The sequence below is a fragment of the Pristiophorus japonicus genome, chromosome 9 (genome assembly GCF_044704955.1).
Source record: "Pristiophorus japonicus isolate sPriJap1 chromosome 9, sPriJap1.hap1, whole genome shotgun sequence".
Classification (NCBI taxonomy): Eukaryota; Metazoa; Chordata; class Chondrichthyes; family Pristiophoridae; genus Pristiophorus; species Pristiophorus japonicus.
This window is the reverse complement of record NC_091985.1, coordinates 60,431,459-60,447,173: the sequence shown is the minus strand read 5'-3', so window position 1 is coordinate 60,447,173 and position 15,715 is coordinate 60,431,459. Positions and strand designations below refer to the sequence as shown.

General features: G+C 48.3%; 1 long non-coding RNA gene across 1 annotated transcript in view; it reads left to right on the top strand.

The window, feature by feature from the left end:
- Positions 1-9,930, top strand: part of LOC139272616 (uncharacterized) — a 46,587-nt gene extending 36,657 nt beyond the window's left edge. Inside the window, exons 2-3 of the long non-coding RNA XR_011594909.1 lie at positions 8,103-8,195; positions 9,438-9,930. This is a non-coding gene — a long non-coding RNA (uncharacterized lncRNA). The remainder of the gene's footprint in view (positions 1-8,102; positions 8,196-9,437) is intronic.
- Positions 9,931-15,715: the final 5,785 nt, after the last annotated feature.

The window sequence follows — 15,715 nt, the reverse complement described above, 5'->3', positions numbered from 1 at the left end:
CGCCCTGGACCTCCATGATCCCCCCCGAGACCCGATGCCACCTACCTGTAAATCCAGCCCGAGGTCTTGGGCCCGGCCGTTCAGCCTCCTTCTCTCCCTTCCCCCCCCCACTCTCCTTCCCTCCCTCCCTCCTTCTCCTTCCCTCCCTCCCTCCTCTCTCCTTCCCTCCCTCCCTCCTCCCTCCTCCCTCCTCTCTCCTTCCCTCCCTCCCCTCCCTCCTCTCTCCTTCCCTCCCTCCCTCCTCTCTCCTTCCCTTCCTCCCTCCCTCCCTCCTCTCTCCTTCCCTCCCTCCCTCCTCTCTCCTTCCCTCCCTCCCTCGCTCCTCTCTTCTTCCCTCCCTCCCTCCCTCCTCTCTCCTTCCCTCCCTCTCTCCCTCCTCTTTCTCCTTCCCTCCCTCCCTCCCTCCCCTCTCCTTCCCTCCCTTCCTCCTCTCTCCTTCCCTCCCTCCTTCTCTTCTTCCCTCCCTTCCTCTCTCCTTCCCTCCCTCCCTCCCTCTCTCCTTCCCTCCCTCCCTTCCTCTCTCCTTCCCTCCCTCCCTCCCTCCCTCTCTCCTCTCTCCTTCCCTCCCTCTCCTTCCCTCCCCTCTCCTTCCCTCCCTCCCTCCATCCTCTCTCCTTCCCTCCCTCCCTCCTCTCTCCTTCCCTCCCTCCCTCCTCTCTCCTTCCCTCCTCTCTCCTTCCCTCCCTCCCTCCTCTCTCCTTCTCTCCCTCCCTCCCTCCTCTCTCCTTCCCTCCCTCCCTCCCTCCTTTCTCCCTTCTCCCCCCCCCACCCCCTCCCCCTCCCCTCGATGTCAGAAACACAGACACTGACAGACAGAGAGTGAGAGACACACACACACACACAGACAGAGAGATAGAAACACTGACAGAGACACACTGGGGAGGCCGTCCCAGAACGCTGTTGGAGGACTCCCGGTGCTGCAGTCGGTAAGTAGAAAATGTTTTATTTATTGATTTTTTAAATTTTTTTTCTTTTTTATTAATTTTTTTTATTGATTTATTGGTTGATTTATTGATGTATTTTTCATTTATTATTGATGATAGCTCTTTATTTGTAAAACTGAAGTGTTTAGTGTTTGTAAACTTCCCTTTAAACTCCCCCCCCCCATTCCTTACGCCTGATTTGTAACCTATGCCTGATTTTCTAAAGTGTAGACAAGGTTTTTTCGAGTGTACAAAAATCTTCACTTACTCCATTCTAAGTTAGTTTGGAGTAAGTTTTCACTGCCTAAACTTTGAAAACAGGCGTAAGTGGCCGGACACGCCCCCTTTTGAAAAGAAAATTCTGTTCCAAAGTGAAACTGTTCTAACTGACGAGAACTGGAGCAAACTAAATGCCGAGAATTCAAATTTCTAAGATACTCCATTTTAAACCAGTTGCTCCAAAAAACAGGAGCAACTCAGGCCGAAACTTGGCCCCAAGGTGTTGAATTGGATCCACTATATTACACCCTTTAGTATGTTGTAAGAATCGGACTGAACAAAGCCATTTAGTCTCTCCACCTCAATCGAACTGAAATCATGGATTTGTTGGCTGATGAATTGTTCTATCTCCAACCTGCCGCAGGTTCTAAGCCAATATTCTTTCCTCGAGCCCCAAAACCTGCACCTCTGCATCCAGCCCCAAAGCATGCAGTCCTCCCTCCAGTCCCAATACCTGTACCTTTCCACTCCATCCCTTAACAGGAATTTGCCAATTTGCTTTTTAAAGAGTCATGGGTTGAACACTGATGGGGGCTGAAATTGCCCCTCTCCTTAAGGCTAGTTACCGCCGCAAATCGGCGGCCACGCTATGGAGTGGCGAGGCCGCTGACTTTTCTTGGAATGGCCGCTGATAGCCCAATTGCCCTTCCGAGGTTTCCCGGCGGTGCCCCGATCCCCCCCCACCCCCACCGCTCCGCTGCTGCCGATCCGTCTTAAGTGCTTCATTCCCGTGTCCACCGCCGATCTATCGCGCCGCCCCCCCCGGCGACCCCTCTGAAAATATTCGGCCCGCCTGCCCGGCAGTGCCAAAGCCTGTTTTTTCCCGGTGGTCCAGTGAGGCTGTGGCCTTCTGCAACAGTGGTGCAGCTTCCCTTAATAGGGAGGATGCACTGTGCTGCCGCCATGTTTTTTTTGTCGGCCGACTGCCATGTCAGCCCGTCAATTATGCTCCAGGGTTCGGCCCGGCCGACAACAGGCAGCCTGACACCCCTTCTTGGGTGCCAGGCTGCTGAACCGGCTGGTGGACCAGTGGACCGAAGTTTTTAAATCGCGAAGGCTCTCCCCTTTAAGTGAAGGAGAGAGCCGTGGGGACGCGACGCTGTGATGACATCACCGCGGCGGTCACTCTTCACCGCCCCCAACTTCCGCCCCTCAGGTGTTGCCACCACCGCGTATCCACCTCTCTCGGGTAGTTACCGCTCCCATTAAGAGCGACTTCCGGACCCAAATAAAAAAAAACAAAGAGCGCAATTTTGCTCAAGAGGCGACCTCAACCACCGCTGTGGTAAAAACCACTGAAAGGGGGTGCGCGCAACCCGTTTCAGGCGGGGGGCAATTTTGGCCCCGTGATGTTTAGAGGCATTTTACTCTGGTTATGTTTGAAAACTAGCACATGCAGCAACATTAATCAGGTTTGAAAACTACCAATTCAACAGCTGAGAAAACAGCTCTTTTGTTCTCAGGGGAGAAAAAAAGTGGTTTAAAAAAATTATATTATATACAGCAAGATTATAGTTCCACAAAACAGGAATCTTTTTATGTTGCAGTGAAACTCTTCTTTTCCAATTAGCTGCCCCATTATATCAATAATGCTGCTTAAGAAGCTACCATGTCACATGATGTGGAACTGCATGAAAAAATGTGTCAGCTATTAGCAACACTTATACATATCTGAATGTGAACGGTGTGAAACCGCATTGATTATAAAATTGAAAAGAATTGCAGTAGCCATGTTTCTGCTGCACTGTTTCTAAAACTATTCCGCAGCATAAACTGTCATTTCAATAACAGGAGGGAGAAACTTCAAATGTTCAGTTGCGTAAGCAGAGTATAATACCGCTTTAATACAAGTAACATTTGCTTCCGTCTTCGAATCGGTGAGCCTGATGCCGTCCGCCGCGATTCTTCTCCCCAGGAACTCCACTTCAAGCGCCAGGAAAACGCACTTTGAGCATTTTAATCTGAGCCCCATGCGATTAAGCCGACTAAGAACCTCCTCCAGGTTCTGCAGATGCTCGACGGTGTCCCGACCTGTAACCAAGATGTCGTCCTGGAAGACCACGGTGCACGGGGCCGACTTCAGCAAGCTTTCCATGTTCCTTTGGAATATCACCGTGGCCGATCGAATCGCAAATGGGCATCTGCTGTAAATGAAGAGACCTTTGTGCGTGTTGATGCAGGTGAGGCCTTTCGATGATTCCTCCAGCTCCTGCGTCATGTAGGCTGAGGTCAAGTCCAGCTTCGTGAATGTTTTCCCTCCTGCCAGCGTCGCAAATAGGTCATCTGCCTTTGGTAGTGGGTATTGATCCTGCAGTGAGAAACGATTGATAGTTACTTTGTAATCACCACAGATTCTGATGGTGCCGTTTCCCTTGAGGACTAGAACAATCGGCCCACTCATTGAATTCGATCGGCGAAATGATGTCCTCTCGTTGCAGCCTGTCCAGCTCGATTTCCACCCTCTCTCTCATCATGTAAGGTACTGCTCTCGCCTTGTGATGGATGGGTCGGGCCCCCGGAATCAAATGAAGCAGCACTTTTGCTCCTTGGAACTTCCCGATGCCTGGTTCGAACAGCGAGGGGAACTTGCTTAGGACCTGGGCACATGAGGTGTCGTCGACGGACGAAAGCGCTCGGACGTCATCCCAGTTTCAGCGTACCTTTCCCAGCCAGCCCCTGCCGAACAGCATGGGGCCATCGCCCGGTACCACCCAGAGTGGTAACTCGTGCACTGTTCCATTGTAGGAGACCTTTATGGTAACAATACCAACTACGGGAATCAGTTCATTAGTGTATGCTCAGTTTAGTACAAATGGGAGTCAGAACTGGTCTTGAAGCCTTACTGCACCACAATTTATCGAAAGTCTTTTTGTTCATTATGAACTGGCTTGTGCCCGTGTCCAGCTCCATGGACACCGGGAGTCCATTTAATTCAATCTTCAGCATTATCGGGGGACACTTTGTGGTAAAAGTGTGCACCCCATATACCTCTGCCGCCTCGGTCTGAGGCTCTGGTTCGTCGTGATCCACCGTGGATCTGTCCTCCTCTGCAACATGGTGGTTTGCAGGATTATTAGGGTTTGCAGCTCGCCTGCACATACATTGGAGGTGTCCCATTGTTCCACAGCCCTTGCAAACGTATCCTTTGAAGCGGCATGAATGGAAACCCCTGCAGCGCCAACAAGGTGTTAATTGCCTTGTATTCACCACCCTTGATGGTGGACTCTGAGTCATCTGCGGACGTGCAGCTGCAGGCGTGTAAGTCCTGCCATGTACATTTCGATTCGAAAACAACGTTACTTTGTTCACAGTACTTGCAGCAGTACTAGTGTGCTGAGAAATTTGTTTGGTATTGTCACTGGTGGCGATAAACGCCTGAGCTACCGCTATGGCTTTACTCAAGGTTGGGGTCTCTACAGTCAAACGTTTGCGAAGTATTACTTCAAGGCCAATGCCAAGTACAAAGAAGTCCCTGAGCATGTGCTCCAAGTGTCCTTCAAATTCACAATGTCCTGCAAGGCGCATTAGCTCAGCGACATAGCTCACCACTTCCTGGCCTTCAGACCTCTTGTACGTGTTGAACCGATACCTCGCCATCAGAACGCTTTCCTTCGGGTTTCGATGCTCCCGGACCAGTGTGCACAACTCAACATATGACTTGTCTGTGGGTTTCGCTGGAGCGAGCTCATTTTTCATGAGGCTATACGTTGGTGCCCCGTAAACAGTAAAGAGGATCGCCCTGCGTTTGGCAGCATTCGCTTCTCCTTCCAGCTCATTGGCCACAAAGTATTGGTCAAGTCGCTCCACAAAGATTTCCCAATCATCTCCCTCCAAAATTTCTTCACAATGCCCACAGTTCTCTGCATTGTTGCGGTGGGGTTCGTCACCTGTATCTCGTCGCCAGTTGTTATGTCTTGAATAAAGAGTCAAACTAGGTACTACAAGCTCAAAGTAAGGTGTGACCGCAGTCCTTTATTACAGATCTCAGAGTGCCTCTCCAGCCTGTGAGGCCTCTTTATATACAGGTGCTCCCAAGGGATTGTGGGATCCCTTGGGACTCCATTGGATAAGCCCTCTGGTAGTTAGACATGGTATTTACAGGTTTAGATACATAACACCCATGGTACAAGGCTCCATTGTTTGCACACATATGGCAATGCGGGTGCCATATATAAATGGTGAGATGTACCATAACCGAAACGGGTACCATTCATTTAATGTGCAGTTGATGATGAATGTCTGGTCATGATGCCTTCATCCTGTGCCAAGGACTCTTCGCTCTACACCTGGCTGATGACTCTCCTCCGCAATCCGACATTTCTGGCAGCAATTGTATAAAGACAGCCATGCTGCCGCGAGGAACATCATTGAGCAGACCATTGGGGTGCTGAAGCAATGGTTCGGCTGCTTTGACCGGTCGGAAGGAGTCCTCCAGTACTCACCGGAGCGGGTGGCCCAATTAGTGGTGATCTGCTGCATCTTCCACAATTTGGCCACCATGAGGGCACAGTCCTTGCCACCATGGGTTCCACGACCACCTCAGGAGGAGGAGGAGGAGAAAGAGGAGGAAGAGGAAGGGAGGAGACAGCCAGCAAATCCCTGTTCCGGACGGTGTATCCGTGAGCGCATCATCAGACTCCGGTTCCCCTGGAATGAAACCCCAGATCCCTGTTGCTCAACACTTCCCCATCTTACCATCCCTCTGTCACGGAACATCATAGTGTCTTCTTGGCCACAATGCTGAAATGAAAGCCACCACAAAATAAAACACTCCAAACAATTTATAAATGAATAATTCAAAAACTACGTTACAAAGTCAACTAATCACCCTTATGCATACCCTTATGTCTGTCTTTTGTGAGCCTTTGCTTATTCTAGCGCTCCTACGAAGTGCTATCCCAGTGACTGCGACATGGCTGGTGGAATACTGTTGACTTTCCGTGAGAGCGACTGCAGTTGGCTTTGCAGGATGACCTCAAGCAGCTCTGAGCCTAGAAGTTCCGGCTGTAGACTGCACCACCTCAGCATGGGTAGCAACAATCTGGGCTGGCTGGCTGGCTCAGCAAGGGTACTGGCAGAGTGGCAATGATGGGAGTATGAATGCTGTCATTCTGAGAGAGCCACTCCTACTCCTAATTCTTATGTTCTTATGTTGTCTTTGACTGGCCTACCAATGCACCAAGCATTTCTGTGTGCATGCCCGTCACCCCTCTTCTGAAGGCTGCCCAATTGAAGTCTTCATCTGAGTCCTCTGTAGCAGAACCCATGTGCGGCCTCCCCTCCAGGGAGCTGGCACCTGCGCTACCCTACCCCACTGGCCTGGCTGCAGCCTATGCATGCCCGATGATTCACCATGTGCGGATCCCGCCCCATACTACCCTCTAAAGTTCGCGCTGTGCCATTTTCTGAGCAGGTGCCTGGGAGTGTCAGATCAAGTGACAGTGTATCTTCTTCTGTATCACTCTCCTCCTCTTGTTCATCCACAGGCTGGGCTTGTTGGAGTTCTTGGATATCTGAAAGAAGAAAGGCACAAGGGTAGGGTTGTGGTGAGGGGAGGAGGGAAAAACAAGATGTGCATGCTTACATCATTAGCAGCTTGTAAGTGAGAAGGGACTGTGGGATGAGGGGCAAGTAGGATGTGAGAAGAAGGATTAGATATGAGCATACCGTCATCATCAATGCGTTCAGCCTCTCCGATCGCCACGGCTTCAGTGATGGCCCCTCCAATGATCTCCAGAACTATCTCCTCCAGCTGGGTCAGGTACTAAAGACGGGCTTACCCTTCCCCACCTGTTACCTGCTGCTGATGCTGGTTATACGCCTCCTTAGCCTGCAAGAGAAAGGGAAGTGTGTCAGTGAATGTGGTGCAATGTGTTAAATAGCTGGCATTATGTGCAAGCTCTGAGTTGTGGGTGGAAGGCTTTCAACAGTGGTAAGTGTGTGAGGGTGAGGTGAAGCTATGATTGTGAGGTATGAGTTGTGATTGATAGAGATAGGTGAGTAATGGGGGTGTGCTGCATTGAGCAGTGTGTGAGGATAGTGGTGCAGTTGGTGGGATATATCATTTGAAGATGTATTTACTGACCTTGACCACTCGTGTGAGCTAATTAAACTTCTTTCGACACTGGGTCCGTGTCCTGGAGAAAAGATTGGTGGCGCTCTGCTCCCATTGCCTTCGTACAGTCTGTCTGGAGGGCCTGCTGGAAGTCAACAGTGCAATCAGTGTACTCTATCTTTCCCCTCAGGGACCTGGGTTCAAACTCAGTTCATACTGATTGGATGAAAGTCTTCTTTGTCTGCTGGCTATAAATGTCCCATGTGAAATGAATTTGGGATGTCTCACTTTAATTTTTACTGCACAAAACAACCTCACTCAGATGGTTGATGTGGGAAATAGAAAAAGTTCCACACTGGGTGCTAATTTGAGACAAGGGGCCGTAAATTGTGGCCTCTCCGGGTGCATACGATGTGCGCACACATCCAAAGAAGCCCCTTATGTTTTAGGTTTAGGCGCATCCCCGGGAGAAGGACCTTCACGGGCAGAGAGTTGGACTATTCGCCCAACTCCTGCCCAGCGAATGTCCTTAAAACTCTTACGCCTGGTAAAAGCAGTATCAGCGAAAGAGTTTTAAAAGATAGAAAAATTAAATTTTATCACTAATTTTTATATTAAAAACCTTGTCCATTAAAATAAGTTTATTTTTAACTCTATTAAAACATATTTAAAAACATTTCAAACAAAAAAGATTTTTCCAAAACATTTAATTTAATTCAATTTCAATTAATTTTAAATATGTGAGGTGTTTTTTAAATTTATATATTGTGTTTCTGTGTTTTGGGGGGTATTCTCAGTAATTGGAGCTCTGTACAAATGGAACTCACCATTACTATCAATCCCAGGTTGCCCGTACACTCCTGGGAAACGTGGACCTCTGAGCTGGGCTACGCATCTAGGCCTCGGAGCCAAAGTGTTCATTCTTCCGGGACCTCCAGGTAATCTTCCGGGACCTCCAGGTACTTTCGTTAAAAAAAATTTGGTCAGAAACGTCCAACCACAATTTCTGGCCCTAAGTCACACTACAACTGCACTATACACCTGGGTGAGAGCTTGCAGCTAACATTAGGTGCCTGAAATGGAAAGCATTCTATTACCCAACACTAATAGCCCCTCATTGGATATATTCAAGAGGGAGTTAGATATGGCCCTTACGGCTAAAGGGATCAAGGGGTATGGAGAGAAAGCAGGAAAGGGATACTGAGGTGAATGATCAGCCATGATCTTATTGAATGGTGATGCAGGCTCGAAGGGCCGAATGGTCTCCTCCTGCACCTATTTTCTATGTTTCTATGTTTCTACATAGAAAAACAAAATACTGTGAATGCTGCAAATCTGAAATAAAAAAAGAATATGCTGGAAACACTCAGCAGGTCAGGCAACATCTGTAGAGAGGGAAACAGTGTTAACATTTCAGATCGATGACATTTCATCAGAACTGGAAAACAGAAATGCAACAGATTTTAAGCAAGTACAGAGGCAGGGAAAGGGGTGAGGAGAGGAACGAGCAAAAGTAAGATCTGTGATAGGGTGGAAGGCAGGAGACCAAAGGGATGATGGTGCAAGGCGAAAGGAGACAGTAATGGGGCAATAAAGAGACAAAAGATGGGTTGAGAGAAGGTGTAAATGGGAATATTGGAATCATCAGCAACAACTGCCATCTAAAGAAATGGGGGCAGAAGTTATGATTTGAAATTGTTGATCTCTATGTTGAGTTTGGAAGTGCCTAATAGAAAGATGAGGTGCTGTTCCTCAAGCTTACTTTGAGCTTCATTGGAATAGTATAGGAGGCTAAGGACAGAGAGGTCAGAGTCGGAGTGGAGTGGTGAATTAAAATGACAGGCGGCTGTAAGCTTTCAATCAAATTGATCATTCAATCTGTGTTTGGTCTCCCCAATGTAGAGGAGACCACATCGTGAGCAGCGAATATAGTATACTAAATTGAAAGAAGTACAAATAAATCACCATGCTAATGTCCTCATACCTTGGGCTCAATATTCCCCAGTGATTTGCGTCGTTCTTTTGGCACGCACCGCTTATTTTAGCATTAATTTAAAAATCCAAGTTTCCCCAAAGATTGTGCGCCAGCATAACTCAGTTAGTTACGTTTTTTTAGGTTAGTTTTGTCTGTGCCAGTTTTTCACAATTATGCAAGTTTTGCCAACTTATATTTCTCCTAGACGGCATATGTGACCACTCCCAAAAAACCTTCTGGGCACTAAGAAAAACCAACGCACATCAAAAAAATCAGTGCAGAAAGACGCCATTGTTTTCGCTGAAGTTTTGGAGAGAGTCAAGAACAAATAAATATGCATCATCAAGTTTACATTTTTCCAACTGAAAACGCAGAAAATGGAAGTTTAATGCAATTCTTTAAGTTTGGATTTTTTTTAAGTGCCACGCCACCACCAATCGTCTCCAAACCGGGCTCAAGGATCAGAGCATCGGTCGGCAAAATCGGTCCCTCGCCCGGACACAGGGCTCGGCTTGAAAGGAAGCCCAGGGGAGTGGGGGGTGGAGGGTGAGAGGGTGTGGAAGCCGAACTGAAGGGATGAGAAGCCTTACACTATTCAGCAAGCAGCATCAAATGAAGCCCGGGAGTGGGGTGAGTGGGATGTAGAGGCTGAACTGAATGGATGAGAACCCTTACACTATGCCACTATGCAGTAAGCAGCATCAAATGAAGCCCGGGGGGTGGAGGGTGGGGGGGGGGGCGTGGAGGTGTTTCCAATCTAAACAAGTCCATTGCACATGCTCAGACCTGGGTGTGGTCCATACTAGGTCGTCGACTTTGGGAGAGAGAGACAACAAAGAAGCTTGTCCTGCCTGCCGTTTTGAGTTCTTGCAAAGCTACAATTTAATCATGGGGGCAATACTAACAATGCCATACCTCATGCAAGCCTTCTGCATGATGGTTGCTGCGGAGCGGACAATTGATTCGACATCATCGTATGAGGAACCTAAGAGCCCGTAGGTTGCTGGGCAGGAGACCTTACCCACTTCGGGTATATCGAGACAGGCATTCGTATCTGCACCTGAGTGATGCAGACTGTGTGAGAAGGCTGCATTTCCGCAAAGAAGTTGTAAGTGAGATCTGTGAGTTGGTGAAAGCAGATCTGCAACCTCGAAGCATCAGGAGGACTGCTTTGTCAGTTGAAGTGAAGGTTGCAGCTGCACTTTCATTCTATGCATCTGGATCGTTCCAAGCCACAACTGGGGATGTGTGCGCCATTTCTCAACATGCAACACATAATCTGCATTCAGCAGGTGACTGCTGCACTCTATGCCCGCAGGAATGACTACATAAAGTTCCCCATGACCACCCAAGCAATGTGTGAAAGGTCTGTGGGCTTCTCCAGGATTGCTGGCTTCCCAAAATACAGGGCTGCATTGATTGTACCCACATCGCCTTGCGAGCACCTTTGGAGGATTCCGAGATGTACAGGAGCAGAAAAGGCTTCCACTCCATTAATGTGCAACTCGTGTGTGATGCATCGCATCATGTCAGTTGATGCAAGATACCCTGGGAGCACCCATGATGCGTCACCCTATGCGAGAGCACTATATCTGTCATGTTTCAGCAGCAGCCAGAAGGGCAGAGCTGGCTAAGGGAGACAAAGGGTACGGCCTCGCCACCTGGCTCATGACGCCCCTATGCATAACCCGGATGGAAGCTCACCGGGAATACAACATGTCGCACATTGCGACGCGCAGCATAGTAGCGAGGACCATTGGCATCTTGAAACATTTCCGATACCTGGACTATTCCGGAGGCTACTTGCAATACTCCCCTGAGATTGTCGGTCAGTTCACTGTTGTGTGCTGCATGCTGCATAACTTAGCCATCATGAGGCAGCAGCAGCTGGTAGTAGAAGACTCACATGAGGTGATAGTGGCTGATGATGAGGATGAAGATGCAGATGAAGAGGAGGAGGAGGACGAAGACAAGGAAGTCATGCAACTACCTGATCCCAGAGCATGACGGTGGAGGAGGGCGGGCTTTGTGCCCCTTTAACGATTGCTCGAGCCTTGCGCCAGCAGCTCATCCATGAACGCTTTGCTGCCTGAAGGCTCAGCGGCAACTATTCCACATAGACCATGTTTACTGTTTGGACCTGTTCCGTAATGTTGTATTGTGTTAATGGAACAAATTATGGAAATGGTTTTTGTATTCTTCAAAAATTTGTATTAATAATGGAGCAAATAATGTAAACGATTCAGTTATAATTGAAAATATATTTTATTCAAAAGTTTAACAAACATTTGTTTGTACTTAACTTAAATTTAATAAAAATATTCTTGTATCAAACTTAAAGTTTTCAATTAAGATCACTTACAAACTTTAAGATCACTTACAAACTCTAAGATCATTTAAAAACGTTAAGATAATTTACAAACTTTTAAACTTGTAAATTTACATAACTTACAAAAAACTTTTTATTTGAGAACAGTTACAACAGTAATAACAATAATAAGAAGAACAACAGCAGCAGCAAAGAAAGGCTGCACCCATCTCTCCTCCAGCTTATTCTAAGACTGCCCGCTGCTCTTGGTGTTGGTGACTTCACCCCTGCCCGCAGGCGATGGCACAGCGTTTCTCGGATTTGTATCAAGCTTATTCTTTCAAACATCTCGGGTAATGCGCACTTCTTGATGGGGGGGTGGGTGAAGGGTGGGGGGGGGGGGGAACTAGGCGGTAATGTGGAAGGCCCAGCTTGGACCTCTTCAGAGGCTGGCCTGGGAATTGGAGTGGGAGTGGCAGTCGATTCTGTCAATGGGCGCGGGGTCTGGCTGTGTTCCCTTATTGCAGCAGCTATCTCTGACATTCCCTCCCTCATGTGCCCTGACAGTGTGTCAACTACCTGCAACATTCCCTCCTTCCTGTTCACTGACAGCACATCAGCTACCTGCAACATTCCCTCCTTCATGTGCCCTGACAGTGTGTCAACTACCTGCAACATTCCCTCCTTCCTGTTCACTGACAGCACATCAGCTACCTGCGACATTCCCTCCCTCATGTGCACCAGCATTGTATCCGCTGCCTGAGACATTCCCTCCCCCATGTTCCCGGACAGCGTTCCCATTTCTCATGAGAGTGTTGTTACTTCTCCCGGCAGTCCCGATACCTCATCACCCACCCCACTGATGGTATCCAGTAGTGATCGCGTAAGGTCAATGCTCTCCGCACTCATTGCCATCATCTGAACTACATCTGTTAGATCCTGCACCTCAGGAGAGTGTTGTCGAGCTCTCTTTCCCCTCCTCAACTGGGGTGTGGCTCGTTGCATCCCACTGGGACCCGCAACCTTGGATGGTGGGACCTTGGGTGTGCCTTGCTGCATCCCACTGGGAACTGCAGCCTCGGATGGTGGGGCCCTGGGTGTGCCTCGCTGCACCCCACTGGAATCCCCAGCCTCGGACTGTGAAAAACCATGGAATGTCCCAGCAACATTCATACCACTCAGAAGAGGGGCTGCCCCTCAATGGGTGGCACCTACACCTCCTCCAAAGTGAGTATAACAGTGGGTGCTTCATCCATCACCTCCCACTTCCCCTCCGACTCACCCTCAACCCCATGCTCTTGGTCTGAAATATGGGATTGGAACATGTTCTCCTCTTCAGGCTCGTCCACATTTGAATCTTCTTCTGCATCGTCAGGGTTGGCCTTAAGTTCTGCAAAATATAACAGAACAGACAAATGGTTAGCAGCAGAGGAGGGGGCAGGTGGGTGGCATGAGTAGGCTCACACAGCGCAGGCAGGAGGCTGATTTGAAGGACCATGATGAATGATAGCACAATGCATCAATCGAAGCGTAGCTGACAGAGACATCCCCATGAACCGAAGCATGGCTAGGCCGCACAGTACTTAACATTCAACAAAGCCAGACTGTGGAATTTGCAGGACTTACCCTCTCTCTAAAATGTGGGCCCAGCTTGTGCAGTGGTGGTTGCTTTTCTCCAGGCAGGACCTATCAAGGCAGCAACCCTCCCTTCCAAGGGTGTCAGTGGGTGCAGATTTGCCGTGCCTCCTCCTCCTGTTCAAGTTCTTTCTCGTTTATTGTGTGCCACCTTCCTCTGCAAAGATGAAAATATCACTTTTTAGAGAGGGTGTCTTTCTGCTGGGTGGGACATATACAGGTGGTCACATTTACAATTGCAATTCCATTAAATAAATGATAATATTACTGTCATGTATGTATGCTTGGGGTTACAAGCCACCAGGGGTCGCCACTATCGGAGGTCATTGGGCTATACGCACGTGTGTGTGGGCCAGGTATATAAAGGAAGCCACCATGTAATGCAGGCACTTTGGGCCCAAATAAAGTTGAGCCAGATTTGCACCTGAGTGAGTTTACAGTATTCAGTCTATCGTGTTATTACATACATAACATTTGACGACGAAGATGGGATTCTGGAGAGATTCGTGGCGGGGCATCTTCAGCGAATGTGTCCATAACTAAGCAAGCATGCTGCGACTCACCACGTGGATGATTATGACCAGTCCAGCGCGGACCAGGATATGCAACCCGAGATACCCGAGGAGGAAGTATACGGACTGTATTCATAACTGACAAAGAGCCAACCGATAATGGTTAATGTGAAACTAAATGGCATGCCGCTTTCGATGGAATTGGACACGGGTGAGAGTCAGTCGATAATGAGCCAAAGGACATTCGACAAGCTGTAGGACACTAAGGCTGTGAAGCCTAAGCTGAGTCCAGTCAATGCCAAGTTCCGTACTTATACCAAAGAACCAAAGAACTCATACCGGTGATTGGCAGTGCAGTTGTCAAGGTATCATATGATGGTATGGTTCATGATCGACCATTATGGATCGTTCCAGAAAATGGTCCAACGCTGTTCGGCAGGAATTGGCTCAAAAAATCAAATGGAATTGGAATGATATCAAAGCGTTGTCATTGGTGGATGACACTTCATGTGCTCAAGTGCTGAGCAAGTTTCCCTCGCTGTTTGAACCAGGCGTCGGCAATTTCATGGGAGCCAAGGTGCAGATTCACCTGGACTCGGGTGCAAGACCCATCCATCACAAAGCTCGGGCGGTTCTGTACATGATGAGCAAGAAGGTCGAAATTGAGCTGGACAGACTCCAATGTGAAGGGGTCATATCACCGGTTGAATTTAACGAATGGGCCAGTCCCATTGTTCCTGTGTTGAAGAGTGATGGCACTATCAGGATTTGTGGAGACTGCAATGTCAACATCAACCGATTTTCGAAACAGGATCAGTACCCGTTACTGATGACCTGTTTGCAACGCTAGCCAGTGGGAAGTCATTCACTAAACTGGATCTGACGTCGGCCTTTCTGACACAGGAGCTCGTCAACACGTCGAAGAAACTTGCGTGCATCAACACTCATAAAGGACTGTTTATCTACAACAGGTGTCCTTTTGGAATTCGCTCAGCTGCAGCCATATTTCAGAGGAACATGGAGAGTCCACTAAAGTCCGTCCCTAGATGTTTCAAGATGACATTCTGGTCACAGGTCATGGCACTGCCGAACACCTGAACAACCTTGAAGAGATTCTACATCATTTGCACAAAGTGGGACTCAGGCTGAAATGTTCGAAGTGTGTCTTCATGGCACCGGAAGTTGAATATCTGGGGAGGAAGATTGCTGCTGATGGCATCAGGCCTACGTACTCGAAAACCAAGGCCATCAAAAATGCGCCCAGGCCTCAGAATTGGTCTACTCAACTACTTCGGTAATGTCTTACCTAGATTGAGCACTTCATTAGAGCCACTGCACATGCTGTCAGAAAAGGCGACAACTGGCTATGGGGTGTGTCTCAAGATAGAGCTTTTGAGAAAGCTACAAATCTGCTTTGCTCTAACAAGTTGCTGGTACATTATGATCCGTGTAAGCATCTAGTATTGGCCTGTGATGCTTCATCATATGGGGTTAGCTGCGTGCTCCAACAAGTTAATGAGTTGGGTAAACGACAACCTGTTGCATATGCTTCGAAAAGTTTGTCAAAGGCGGAAAGAGCCTACAGCATGGTAGAAAAAGAAGCTTTAGCCTGTGTGTATGGGGTTAAAAAGAATCATTAGTACCTGGTTGGTCTTCGTTTTGAACTCGAAACGGATCACAAGCCACTCATTTCATTGTTTTTGGAAAACAAAGGTATCAATACCAATGCATCGTCCCGCATCCAGAGGTGGGTGCTGACATTATCTGCCTATGATTATGTCATTTGCCATAGACCTGGTACCGAGAATTGTGCCAATGCACTGAGCCGTCTGCCTTTGCCCCCACCGGAGGTGGAGACACCACAACCTGCAGATCTACTGTTAGTTATGGATGCTTTTGAGAGTGAAGGATCCCCTGTCACTGCTCAACAAGTTAGATCCTGGACCAGACAGGGCCCTATTTTATCGGTTGTGAAACATTGTGTCCTTAGTGGTGATTGATCTGCTATATCTATGGAAATGTGTGATG